Source organism: Dipteris shenzhenensis, chromosome 16, assembly GCF_047967505.1.
Source record: "Dipteris shenzhenensis isolate YYH24624 ecotype China chromosome 16, Dip_SZ_1.0, whole genome shotgun sequence".
Taxonomy (NCBI): Eukaryota; Viridiplantae; Streptophyta; class Polypodiopsida; order Gleicheniales; family Dipteridaceae; genus Dipteris; species Dipteris shenzhenensis.
Window position 1 is genome coordinate 10,934,400 of NC_141611.1, and position 12,127 is coordinate 10,946,526.

Below are 12,127 nucleotides of genomic sequence, written 5' to 3' on the forward strand. Positions count from 1 at the left end.
ATTTTGTTCCAGGGATGGATGTGATTTTATGTAGCAAAAGAGAAGTAGTTGCATTTGCTACAATCCATGATAGTGATCCCAATTCAGTTTGCCACTTTCGAAGACTTGGCGAAGATAAGGTGGCAGTTACTGTATCAAAGATTCTTAGCGCACATGTTGAGCTAAAGTATAAATTTGGAGATATGGAAACACTTGGAGATGTTATGCCCTACAATACATCCAACAAATCATTTATAGCATGGGACAAAGATGAGACTTATGCAATAGACATTATCAAGAATACAAAGTGCACCACCTTGGATTTTACTATAGGGGACATTTTACAAATGAGATCGTTTGCAAATAAGACTGTAGCAGAAGGTGAAGTATTGGGATTTGAACAAGTGGAGCAATGGTCATTTGCACAGATGAGGATTCTAAAAGTCACTGATGATGGTATGGTTGATAACATAACATCCTTATGTGATTTCTACTATGAGGTAGGCAAGAATATGAGATGGAGCATGCAATTTTTAAACATGAGAAAGAGGCACGTGGTTTTCAATGATAAAGACAAGGTATACTACAATATCAAAGGACCTAAAAAGCGTGCCCATGTGCCAAGCTCTATCACTTCAAATGTGGATGATTTCAATGTACTCAAATATGGAAGTGACATCTTATCTGGAGTGGATGAGTTCATTGGTTCCGAGAAACAAAATGACTTTAGAAGCGAAGCCTTATCTGGGGTGGATGAATTCTTGCACAGTGAGAAGGGAAAAGGTTTCAATAGCGATGTCTTATCAAGTGTGGATGAGTTCATGAATATTAACAAACCTGGTGTCAATCAAGCTTGTGGATTTGTGAAAGCCATGCAAGATGTCCCAATGAGCGATGTTCTCTCAGGAGTGGAAGAGTTTCAAGGTTCTCAATACTCTCGTAGAATATTGAATTCATTGAATGGTCCTAAGAGTATGTTAAAAACGAGGATGAGATCAACAGAGGATTATTCAATATTTAACTTTGATTGTGATATGGCTAAGGATGCAACGACCAATCATGGATGCTTGGTTACAAAGAAATGTGAGGAGAAGAAGTGCATAAATACAGATAACAATGTGCACAAGGAATGAACACGGTCATACATATGCATGAAGAGAAAGCGAATCCAGGCAGATCCACAAAAGCAACCAAAGAGGAAGTGAGTAATGAAGGAGGAGAACATGTTAAATGCATTGGGATATCTATGTTGCAAGCGAAGATGTATGCGCTTCATTGATCTTGTAGACATCAGGGAATGTAGAGGACACGTGTGGCAAAGAAGAGGAAGCGAAAGAAATGAATACCTTCTCACAAGTCTCTCTTGCTTTCTTCAGAATGGCAATAAAAGGCTAAGTTCAAGACAAAAGGTTAAATCTCTCATAAATGGAAAAAAGATTTGCAATAAGGCATATCGCAATATTACTGGATTATCCCATGATACATATTGGGATTTAGTCACCAAGGCAAAGGGCGGCAATAAATTTAGCATTCACAGTAATAGAGGAAGGTCGAGGGAAGGTCCAAATCAAGAATCTCAACTGTCAGGGCAGCAGCAATTTTGCAAGACTTCATACATGAAAATGCTTTACCTCAACCCCATATATCTACCAAACTCCCTAATGGTCATGCGATCACTGAAATGCACCTTCCAAAGGGCTTGACAAAGCTCGAAGTATTTGACTCTATTGCAAAAAAGCAAAGGCAAAGAGGGGATGCTGTAGCTTCTTCTCATACTTTGTATACTCTTTGGAAGAAGAACTTTGGATATGTTAAAATCCCAAGGAGGCAAAAAATGTCAAAGTGCAATGTCTGTGATGATTTAAAGCAAGCGATTGAGAGTGCAACATGTCCAAATCAAAGGGAATTATACAAAAAAAACGGAAACAGATCCACAAAAGCAACCAAAGAGGAAGTGAGTAATGAAGGAGGAGAACATGTTAAATGCATTGGGATATCTATGTTGCAAGCGAAGATGTATGCGCTTCATTGATCTTGTAGACATCAGGGAATGTAGAGGACACGTGTGGCAAAGAAGAGGAAGCGAAAGAAATGAATACCTTCTCACAAGTCTCTCTTGCTTTCTTCAGAATGGCAATAAAAGGCTAAGTTCAAGACAAAAGGTAAAATCTCTCATAAATGGAAAAAAGATTTGCAATAAGGCATATCGCAATATTACTGGATTATCCCATGATACATATTGGGATTTAGTCACCAAGGCAAAGGGCGGCAATAAATTTAGCATTCACAGTAATAGAGGAAGGTCGAGGGAAGGTCCAAATCAAGAATCTCAACTGTCAGGGCAGCAGCAATTTTGCAAGACTTCATACATGAAAATGCTTTACCTCAACCCCATATATCTACCAAACTCCCTAATGGTCATGCGATCACTGAAATGCACCTTCCAAAGGGCTTGACAAAGCTCGAAGTATTTAACTCTATTGCAAAAAAGAAAAGGCAAAGAGGGGATGCTGTAGCTTCTTCTCATACTTTGTATACTCTTTGGAAGAAGAACTTTGGATATGTTAAAATCCCAAGGAGGCAAAAAATGTCAAAGTGCAATGTCTGTGATGATTTAAAGCAAGCGATTGAGAGTGCAACATGTCCAAATCAAAGGGAATTATACAAAAAAAACGGAAAATCTCATCATGACTTTATTCGACATTCCATACAAAAATATGCATTTTGGAAGGAGCAAGCTATTTTGCATCTCGATGACTACATGTGCCTCATTGTAGATGGAATGGATCAGAATACAACAACATTGTCTCGTTTTGTTGCCACTCCACCTAAATTACAAGGAAAGCACTTTCTAAAGACACAATTATGTGGAGTGTTAGTGCATGGAATTAAGTTCTTTTCAGATATATGGATTGATTCCTTGCATCTACATGATAGCAATCAAGTTGTAACATCTATTATGAAGGCAATTCGCAATGTACATGCAGAAAAAGGTTGCCTACCACCGACTTTGAGAATACAAGCTGATAATTGCTGGCGAGAAAATAAGAATGTACTCATGTTTACATTCTGCTCCATGCTAGTTGCTCATCGAATCTTCAATGAGGTCGAATGTGGATTTTTGTATGTTGGGCATACACATGAGGATATCGATCAGGTTTTTAGCACAGTCTCAAGGGAGCTTAAATGCAAGGATGTGGAGACAATAGATGACTTGGTAAGAAGATGTGGCAGGCAAGTTGGTGGTCATAAGGAAAGTACAGTATGTGAGAGGCTCGAAAGAATGTATGATTGGAAGAGCTTCATTCTATCTTGCATACAAATGGGTGGTGATGCATTGACAGGTGATACCAATCCACACTACTTTTGTTTTTTTTTAAAAGATGAAAAACCGGTAATGCAATGGCAACAGTATTCTCATGATACAAAATGGGAACCTGAAGAACCTTACAGTCTCTTAACTTCAATTCCCAGCAAGGAAAGGTATCCAATAGGGGCTCCTATACAAGAATTCAATGAGAGGTCTAACTATGAAATAGAAGGATTAAAAGCATTAATTACATACAAAGAGGAAATGCTCTGGAGATATCCTGATTCAAAGCGTACTTGGAGAGAACACACTACCACTGTAATTAACAAGACACGAAATTTAATAAAGGACCTTGAGAGAATGCGCAACTCAAAGGATGTCAAGGAAGAATGCAATATGTTTTGGCCAAATGTTCATAACGATTTGTGCCCAGATCTAGTCTTTGAAAATGAATTTGTATCATTACTCCCACGTCCATATTGTGGACCGAAGGAGAGAGAATTTATGCCACAAGTAGATATAGAGGTCGATTATTTTGTTATGGTTCGGCCATCAGATAATGAATATGAGAATGTGAAGTTTTGGGTTGCAAAAGTAGTTGATGTGCAAAGAGATGACCAAGGGATAGCTACAACATTTACAGCAGTATGGTATGAGCCAAAGGGCAGGAAGGAGAATATGGATAACAACACATTGTATACTAATTGTATAATGAAGGAGTGGGTCCCAAATGATGAAGCGGTCTCTCAAGTTTCGACGGAGACAATCATAGTGTCTTGGCATTCAAGGGCAAAGAAATCAAAGAAGCGCATGGGATATGAGGTAGAAGGAAAAATAAAAATACCACAGCAAAGTATTTTGAATATATACAAATTTTGAAGGATGCTCGCCATGAAGGAAGTAGAAGGAGACAACGCAAATGAAGAATGTCCATGATTAAAGCTTTGTATTGAAGTCCATTGAAGGATTTTATTTGGGTACTAGGCAAGAAGCCAATCCAAGGCAATTATAATCAGAGTCATCACCTTCTATGTCAAATGAGAGTCAAAATATGCACTGGATGTCACCCAAGGGTCAAGGCTTGGCAAGACAATAGGGAGTTAATGCAGATGGCACCTGGCAAGGGACTGTCACATTGAGCAATAAGACAATGGGGAGTCAATGCACCCAAGGAGCAAGGCTTGGCAAGACAAGTGGGAGTTAATGCAGATGGCACCTGGCAAGGGACTATTGTGACATTGAGCAATAAGACAATGGGGAGTCAAATTATGCAGATGGCACGAATTGAGGCTCTTTAAGAGCAACAATTTAAATTATAAACATATGTTCAATCTATATCATTTTGGATACAAAGACTCCAGCTGAGAGCAACGTCTCTCAATGTAAACATATAATGATAGCTATAATTGCTATTATAATTCTTTGGTTCAATACAAAACTTGGGTCTTATGGCATCATGTCTTTTTTCTATTTATTAAAAGTTTTAAAAATTTTGTGCATATTGCGAGTGACAATGTTATTTTCATGAAATATTTAAGTCTCCTTTCATGGATTTATAAATTTATCACGTCAAGGAAAAATATTAAAAATAATTAAATTAACAAATAACTTAGGTATAGCTAGAATTTCTAAAATAGGATTATTTCAATCTCTTGCATGTTGGTGCAAAAGTATAGATTGAAAAAACAATATTTTTATGTGAATATGATAGTGCCACAAAGTGAACTTTTGATTTGGGAAGAATATTTTCAGAAAGTAAAATTTTGATTTGGGAAGGATATTTTCACAAAGTAAACTTTTCATTTGGGAAGGATTTTTGGGCTTCATCCAAAAACAACAGAAAAAGTCCAAAATTAATGAAATAGGTGTTAACCTTAACCAAAATGGCTACGCCCAAGCAAACAATGACCCTCCATGCATATTTAACTTAAGCTAAGGAGAAGAGGGATTTATTTTTCAATTGAGAAATTCAATTCATTTCTTAGGTACAAAGGTACAGTATCCCAATTAAGTTAAGGTCAAAGTCGAGGTGGCTTCAAAATTTCATGCACAGAGCAGACTTGTACTCAAAACCTCTATTAGACATGCTTAAGGTTATACCACAATTCTACATGAAGATATTGGATAAGAAGTACGTAGAGCATGCAATTTCTCAACCTCATAAATAAAAAGAATGGGGGCCCTTTTCTCATAAATAAAGGATATTGTCATTACCTTTCCATTCAGCATTGACTTTCCACCCCTCCCCTCCTAGCTAATACACTTAATAGTATAGTTTTGAATTATTTTTGTTTGGTTTATAAATTCTCACTCTCATAAATAAGAGTGGAGGGGAATGGAGCTTTGTCCTGATAAATAGAAAAACTCCCTCATTACCATCCCCTTGTCTTTCAACCCTCTCAATCTATGTTTTCCACTAATTGATATATTTTTTTGAATTTGTTTTAATTCTAGGGGGACTTGTTTGACTCTTGAGATCTCTTAAAGGTAGATTCTGTCAAATATTGAACTATTATCCACTTCCTAAATCAGAAATACAAAACTTTAAATATAAATTAATAGTGCAAAACCAAGATGATCTCAACTAGCTTTGCTAATCACACACCTAGTTGGAAAGTTGTCATCAAGTAACATAAGTTGCCAACACCATTGTGGATTGTTTGGGTAATATTTCCACCTTAGAAGAAACATTTGGAATCTTTGAAATATTTTTCATTAAAAATGACTCTTTTTAAAGAAATCGGAGAAGTGCTTTACTCATGAGTAAAGACTTTTCTAAAATGAGCTCAGAAATTGATGCCTCTCCCAACATAATTTAAAAAAGTCTCAAGGAATGACATGATTTCAAAAGAACCTAGATTCAACATAATCATGGTTCTTATGTTTTAGTTTTAGCTAAAAGGGCCTATAAATAAAAACCCTAAAGTGGTTTTAAAAAGAGTATATAAAGAACTTCAAAACCATAAAATCCCTCATTTCTTTGGCACGAGTTAAACAAACTGCTAGACCCATTGGATGCTACCCGCTCTCTTCCTCATAACTCCATGGCCTCCGAACACACTGCAAGCCATGGTATTATTCTCCATCAACAAGAAGGGGAGCAAGAAACCATATCACTATTGCGGAGTCAACAGAGGTGGTGGCTGAGGTGGATGGAATTTGAGAAGTAGAATGGGGTTCAGGAGGTCTCTGGAGCGCTTTCAGGGCCAACGCAGCTTCTCGCTCCTCAACTTCTTTATCAATGGGATCTTGATTGTAGATGTTGGGCTCATATACAGAAATAAGAGGACCAAAAAGGATAGGGGAAAGGTCAGGGCTTGAGGTCGAGGCCTCCTCTTCCATTTGTCCCTTCTGGATAAGGAAAATAAAGGTTATTTCCCAGGATAGGAACATATTTCTTGTGTTTTCGGACGACTCCACATGCTAGGAGGTCATCAATGTCCACCTCCCTAAACCCTAGGGGTGTAAGCTAGGCTAAGAGATCTAAATGCTTCCCCAACCTGGGTTCTTGATTGAACAAGTATTTCAAATAATCAATTGGGACCCATCTTCTTGTAGACTCATCAAGTTGATATGCAAAACTCACGATGTGGTCTTGCATGTACTTGATGAGGTCTTCAAAATCGTCTCGGGCTCCTAAGAAGGTGCCTAGGACATCTATGCTCTTATCAAAGACTAGAAATAACTCCTAATCTATATCAACTAATGGAGTATGGGACATGGGGAAGGACATGCATCTTCCTTCGTCAAGCAATCAATCGACAATACCATCGCATTATAAGTCTGCATTTTGTGTAAGATTTATAAGTGTAATGAGTCAGTTTGAAATTGTATTTTGAAATAGTACTAGTGTAATGAGTCAGTTTGAAATTGTATTTTGAAATAGCACTTGTGCATAGCAGATGTATTTCCTTCAGACTTTGAGGAGTGGGAACTAGTCGAGTGCTTCTTAGGTAAGTTTACTGCCCTTCATGAGGATTTAGGAAAGCAAATGCATGCTGGAGAGAAGTCCTTTTCTTTGAAACAAAGAAAGATCTATTGGTATAATGCCAAGTACATTACTCCAAGGATAGCATTAGGCTATGGCCATCTTCAATGCATTGCAACACCACAACTTGAAGACATGGATTGTAGCATGGTGGACACAAGAACAGTGCAAAAGATTGCAAAGGATGTGGGCATGGCATGAAGTTTACATTTGGCTCTAAATGGGTAAGGTTGTCTTGGTTTATGCCTCTACACATTTTTGCTTCTTGTTTTCAGAATATCCAAATGCACAGAATAAAAACCATGTGGTCATGTAAGTGCCTACATGAGAATGCCCTTGAGGAATTGCTTGGGGTGAATCGGGGAACCAGGTCAGGTGAACAAAAGGGTAATTTGTTTCAATGCCATGTGTGTAAGGACAATGTGGTTGTCAAGTACCACATCTCCTGCCAAATGTTATATTTTGCTTTCCAATATAGGTGTTGGAAGAAAACAGATGGCAATTGGTTCACCCTTGACTCTAACAATAATGATAATACATGGGTAAGTTTATGTATTGGTTCTCATTTAGGAGATGTCAAGAATGTGACTATCACATCACTCTCAGGGACATGCAGGAACACCTATTGGTCATGGAGGATGGAGTCCTTTCACTTTGCCTTAAATGGTGAAAAGGTAGAAAAGTATATAGAGAAGCGCATGCATATTGCCACTTTTATCCCTCCTGCAATATTGAAGATGGTAAACAATGTGGGGTGGAACAATTGTGGATTTTGAAATTTTCAAATTCATAGTGGTGCAATTAATTTTGATGTTTTTTATGGTTTTGTTTCATGTCAATGTCAAGTTTTGCCCAAAAAATTTATAATTCATCTTATTTAGAACATTTGGGTATATATAGGTTATAAAGTTACTTTAGTTTTAAAGTTTCACTATCGTAGCCATAGTTCTCCTAGCTACCAAACTACCATGGATTCTACTAGGTCTGCCTTTGCAAACCATCCTTTCTTCCCAAGCTTGAACTTCATGATGCGGCCCTTCCATTCATGCAAAAGATTACCTCTTTTGCTCTTGGGAAGCATATGTGGACCCTTGTCAGATCCTCTCATGACTATCCAATCATTCAAGCTGTAGGTGCAAGGCACCCATTCACCCAGTGCATTTTTGCTCCTATGGGACACAGAGTACATGTATGGTCTCCTCACTATGCTTGTACAAAGGTCACAATAGAAAGTGGACTAGAAAGTGCAGCTTGGAGGGAGAGAGCAGCTCTGATAGAGGGAGAGAGAGGGAGAAGGTATAGAGGGTGCAATTGAATTTGCATGGTCGATCACGCATTATACAATGTTTTTCTTGTAGTGATATGCACATCCGATAAAAACACGCCCTTAGGTATGTTATTTGACCAAGTACTTATCGGATGGGTGTGATTCTTTGAGAACATTTCAATACCACCTAGGTTGAGACATAGGAAAAGTGTTGTGCCCATCGGATATCCTTTGCATGGTCGATCGAGCATTAAATACCATTTTTGCCTTAGTTTCATGCACATCCGTAAAAACACGGTGCTAGGTATGTTATCTGATCAAGCACTTATGGGATGGGTGTGCCACTTTGCATGTAAGTCAATTCCACATATTTGAAGGTGTGTGCAAAGTATTGTGCCCATCGGATATGCTTTGCATTGTCGATCAAGCATAAAACACCGTTTTTGCATGTGTCATACACAACCATAAAAAAACATGGTCCTAGTTGTGTTATTCAAACAAGTACTTATCGGATGGGGGCTCCACTTTGCACACAAGTCCTTTTCAACTAGGTTGAGATGTGTGAAAATTATTTTCACCATCGGATATGCTTTGCATGGTCGATCACGCATTATACAACGTTTTTCTGGTAGTGATATGCACATCTGCAAAAAAACATGCCCTTAGGTATGTTATCTCACCATGTGCTTATCGGATGGGTTTGCCTCTTTGATAACATTTCAATACCACCTAGGTTAAGGCGTAGGAAAATTATTGTGCCCATTGGATATGCTTTGCATGGTCGATCGAGCATTAAATACTATTTTTGCCTTAGTGTCATGCACATCCGTAAAAAAATACGCTGCTAGGTGTGTTATCCGATCAAGTACTTATGCCATGGGCATGCCACATTGCATGTAAGTCAATTCCACCTAGTTGAAGGTGTGTGCAAAGTATTGTGCCCATCGGATATGCTTGCATTGTCGATCAAGCATAAAACATCCTTTTTGCCTTAGTGTCATGCACAACCATAATAAAACACGGTGCCAGGTGTGTTATTCAAACAAGTACTTATCGGATGGGGGCTCCACTTTATATGCAAGTACTTTTCAACAGGGTTGAGGTTCGTGCAAAGTATTGTCACCATCGGATAGGCTTTGAATGGTCGATCACGCATTATACAACGTTTTTCCTGTACTGATATGCACATCCGCAAAAAAACACGCCCTTAGGTATTTTATCTGACCAAGTACTTATCGGATGGGTGTGCCCCTTTGAGAACATTTCAATACCACCTAGGTTAAGGCATAGGAAATGTATTGTGCCCATCGGATATCCTTTGCATGGTCGATCGAGCATTAAATACCATTTTTGCCTTAGTGTAATGCACATCCGTAAACACACACGCTGCTAGGTGTGTTATCCGATCAAGTACTTATGCGATGGGAATGCCACTTTGCATGTAGGTGAATTACAACTAGTTGAAGGTGTGTGCAAAGTATTGTGCCCATCGGATATGCTTTGCATTGTGGATTAAGCATAAAACACCGTTTTTGCCTTAGTGTCATGCACAACCATAAAAAAACACGGTCCTAGGTGTGTTAATCAAACAAGTACTTATTGGATGGGGGCTCCACTTTGCACGCAAGTCTCTTTCAACTAGGTTGAGATGTGTGCAAAGTGTTGGCACCATAGGATATGCTCTGCATGGTCAATTACGCATTATACAACGCTGTTCCAGAAGTGATATACACATCTGCAAAAAAACACGCCCCTAGGTATGTTATCTGACCAAGTACTTATCAGATCAATACCACCTAGGTTAAGGCATAGGAAAAGTATTGTGCCCATCGGATATCCTTTGCATGGTCGATCGAGCATTAAATACCATTTTTGCCTTAGCGTCATGCACATCCGTAAAAAAACATGCTGCTAGGTGTATTATCCAACCAAGTACTTATGCGATGGGAATGCCACTTTGCATGTAAGTCAATTTCACCTAGTTTAAGCTATGTGCAAAGTATTGTGCCCATCAGATATGCTTTGAATTGTCGATCAAGCATAAAACACCATTTTTGCCTTGGTGTCATGCACAACCATAAAAAACACGGTCCTAGGTGTGGTATTCAAACAAGTACTTATCCGATGGGGGCTCCACTTTGCACGCAAGTCTCTTTCAACTAGTTTGAGATGCATGCAAAGTATTGTCACCACGGATATGCTTTGCATGGTCGATCACACATTATACAACATTTTTCCGGTAGTGATATGGACATCCGCAAAAAAACACGCCCTTAGGTATGTTATCTGACCAAGTACTTATCGGATGGGTGTGCCTCTTTGAGAACATTTCAACACCACCTAGGTTAAGGACTCGAAAAAGTATTGTGCCCATCGGATATGCTTTGCATGGTCGATGGAGCATTAAATACCATTTTTGCCTTAGTGTCATGCACATTCGTAAAAAAACACGCTGCTAGGTGTGTTATCCGATCAAGTACTTATGCGATGGGAATTCCACTTTGCATGTAAGTCAATTCCACCTAGTTGAAGGTGTGTGCAATGTATTGTGCCCATCGGATATGCTTGCATTGTCAATCAAGCATAAAACACCGTTTTTGCCTTAGTGTCATGCACAACCATAAAGAAACACGGTCCTAGGTGTGTTATTCGAACAAGTACTTATCGGATGGGGGCTTCACTTTGTATGCAAGTCTTTTTCAACTAGGTTGAGGTGCGTGCAAAGTATTTTTACCATCAGATATGCTTTTCATGGTCGATCACACATTATACAATGTTTTTCCTATAGTGATATGCACATCCGCAAAAAAAGATGCCCTTAGGTATGTTATCTGACCAAGTACCACTCGGATCGGTGTGCTCATTTGAGAACATTTCAATACCACCTAGGTTAAGGCGTAGGAAAAGTATTGTGCCCATCAGGTATCCTTTGCATGGTCGATCGAGCATTAAATACCATTTTTTCCTTAGTGTCATGCACATCCCTAAAAAAACACGTTGCTAGGTATGTTATCTGATCAAGCACTTATGGGATGGGCATGCCACTTTGCATGTAGGTCAATTCATCCTAGTTGAAGGTGTGTACAAAGTATTGTGCCCATCAGATATGCTTTGCATTGTGGATCAAGCATCAAACATAGTTTTTGCCTTAGTGTAATGCACAACCATAAAAAAACACGGTCCTAGGTGTGTTAATCAAACAAGTACTTATCGGATGGGGGCTCCACTTTGCACGCAAGTCTATTTTAACTAGGTTAAGATGCGTGCAAAGTATTGTCACCATTGGATATGCTCTGCATGGTCGCTTACGCATTATACAACATTTTTCTGGTAGTGATATGCGCATCCGCAAAAAAACATGCCCTTAGGTATGTTATCTGACTAAGGACTTATCGGATGGGTGTGCCTCTTTGAGAACACTTCAATATGACCTAGGTTAAGGCATAGGAAAAGTATTGTGCCCATCGGATAGGCTTTGCTCGGTTGATCGAGCATTAAATACCATTTTTGCCTTAGTGTCATGCACATCCGTAAAAAAACACGCTGCTAGGTGTGTTATCCGATCAAGTACTTATGCGATGGG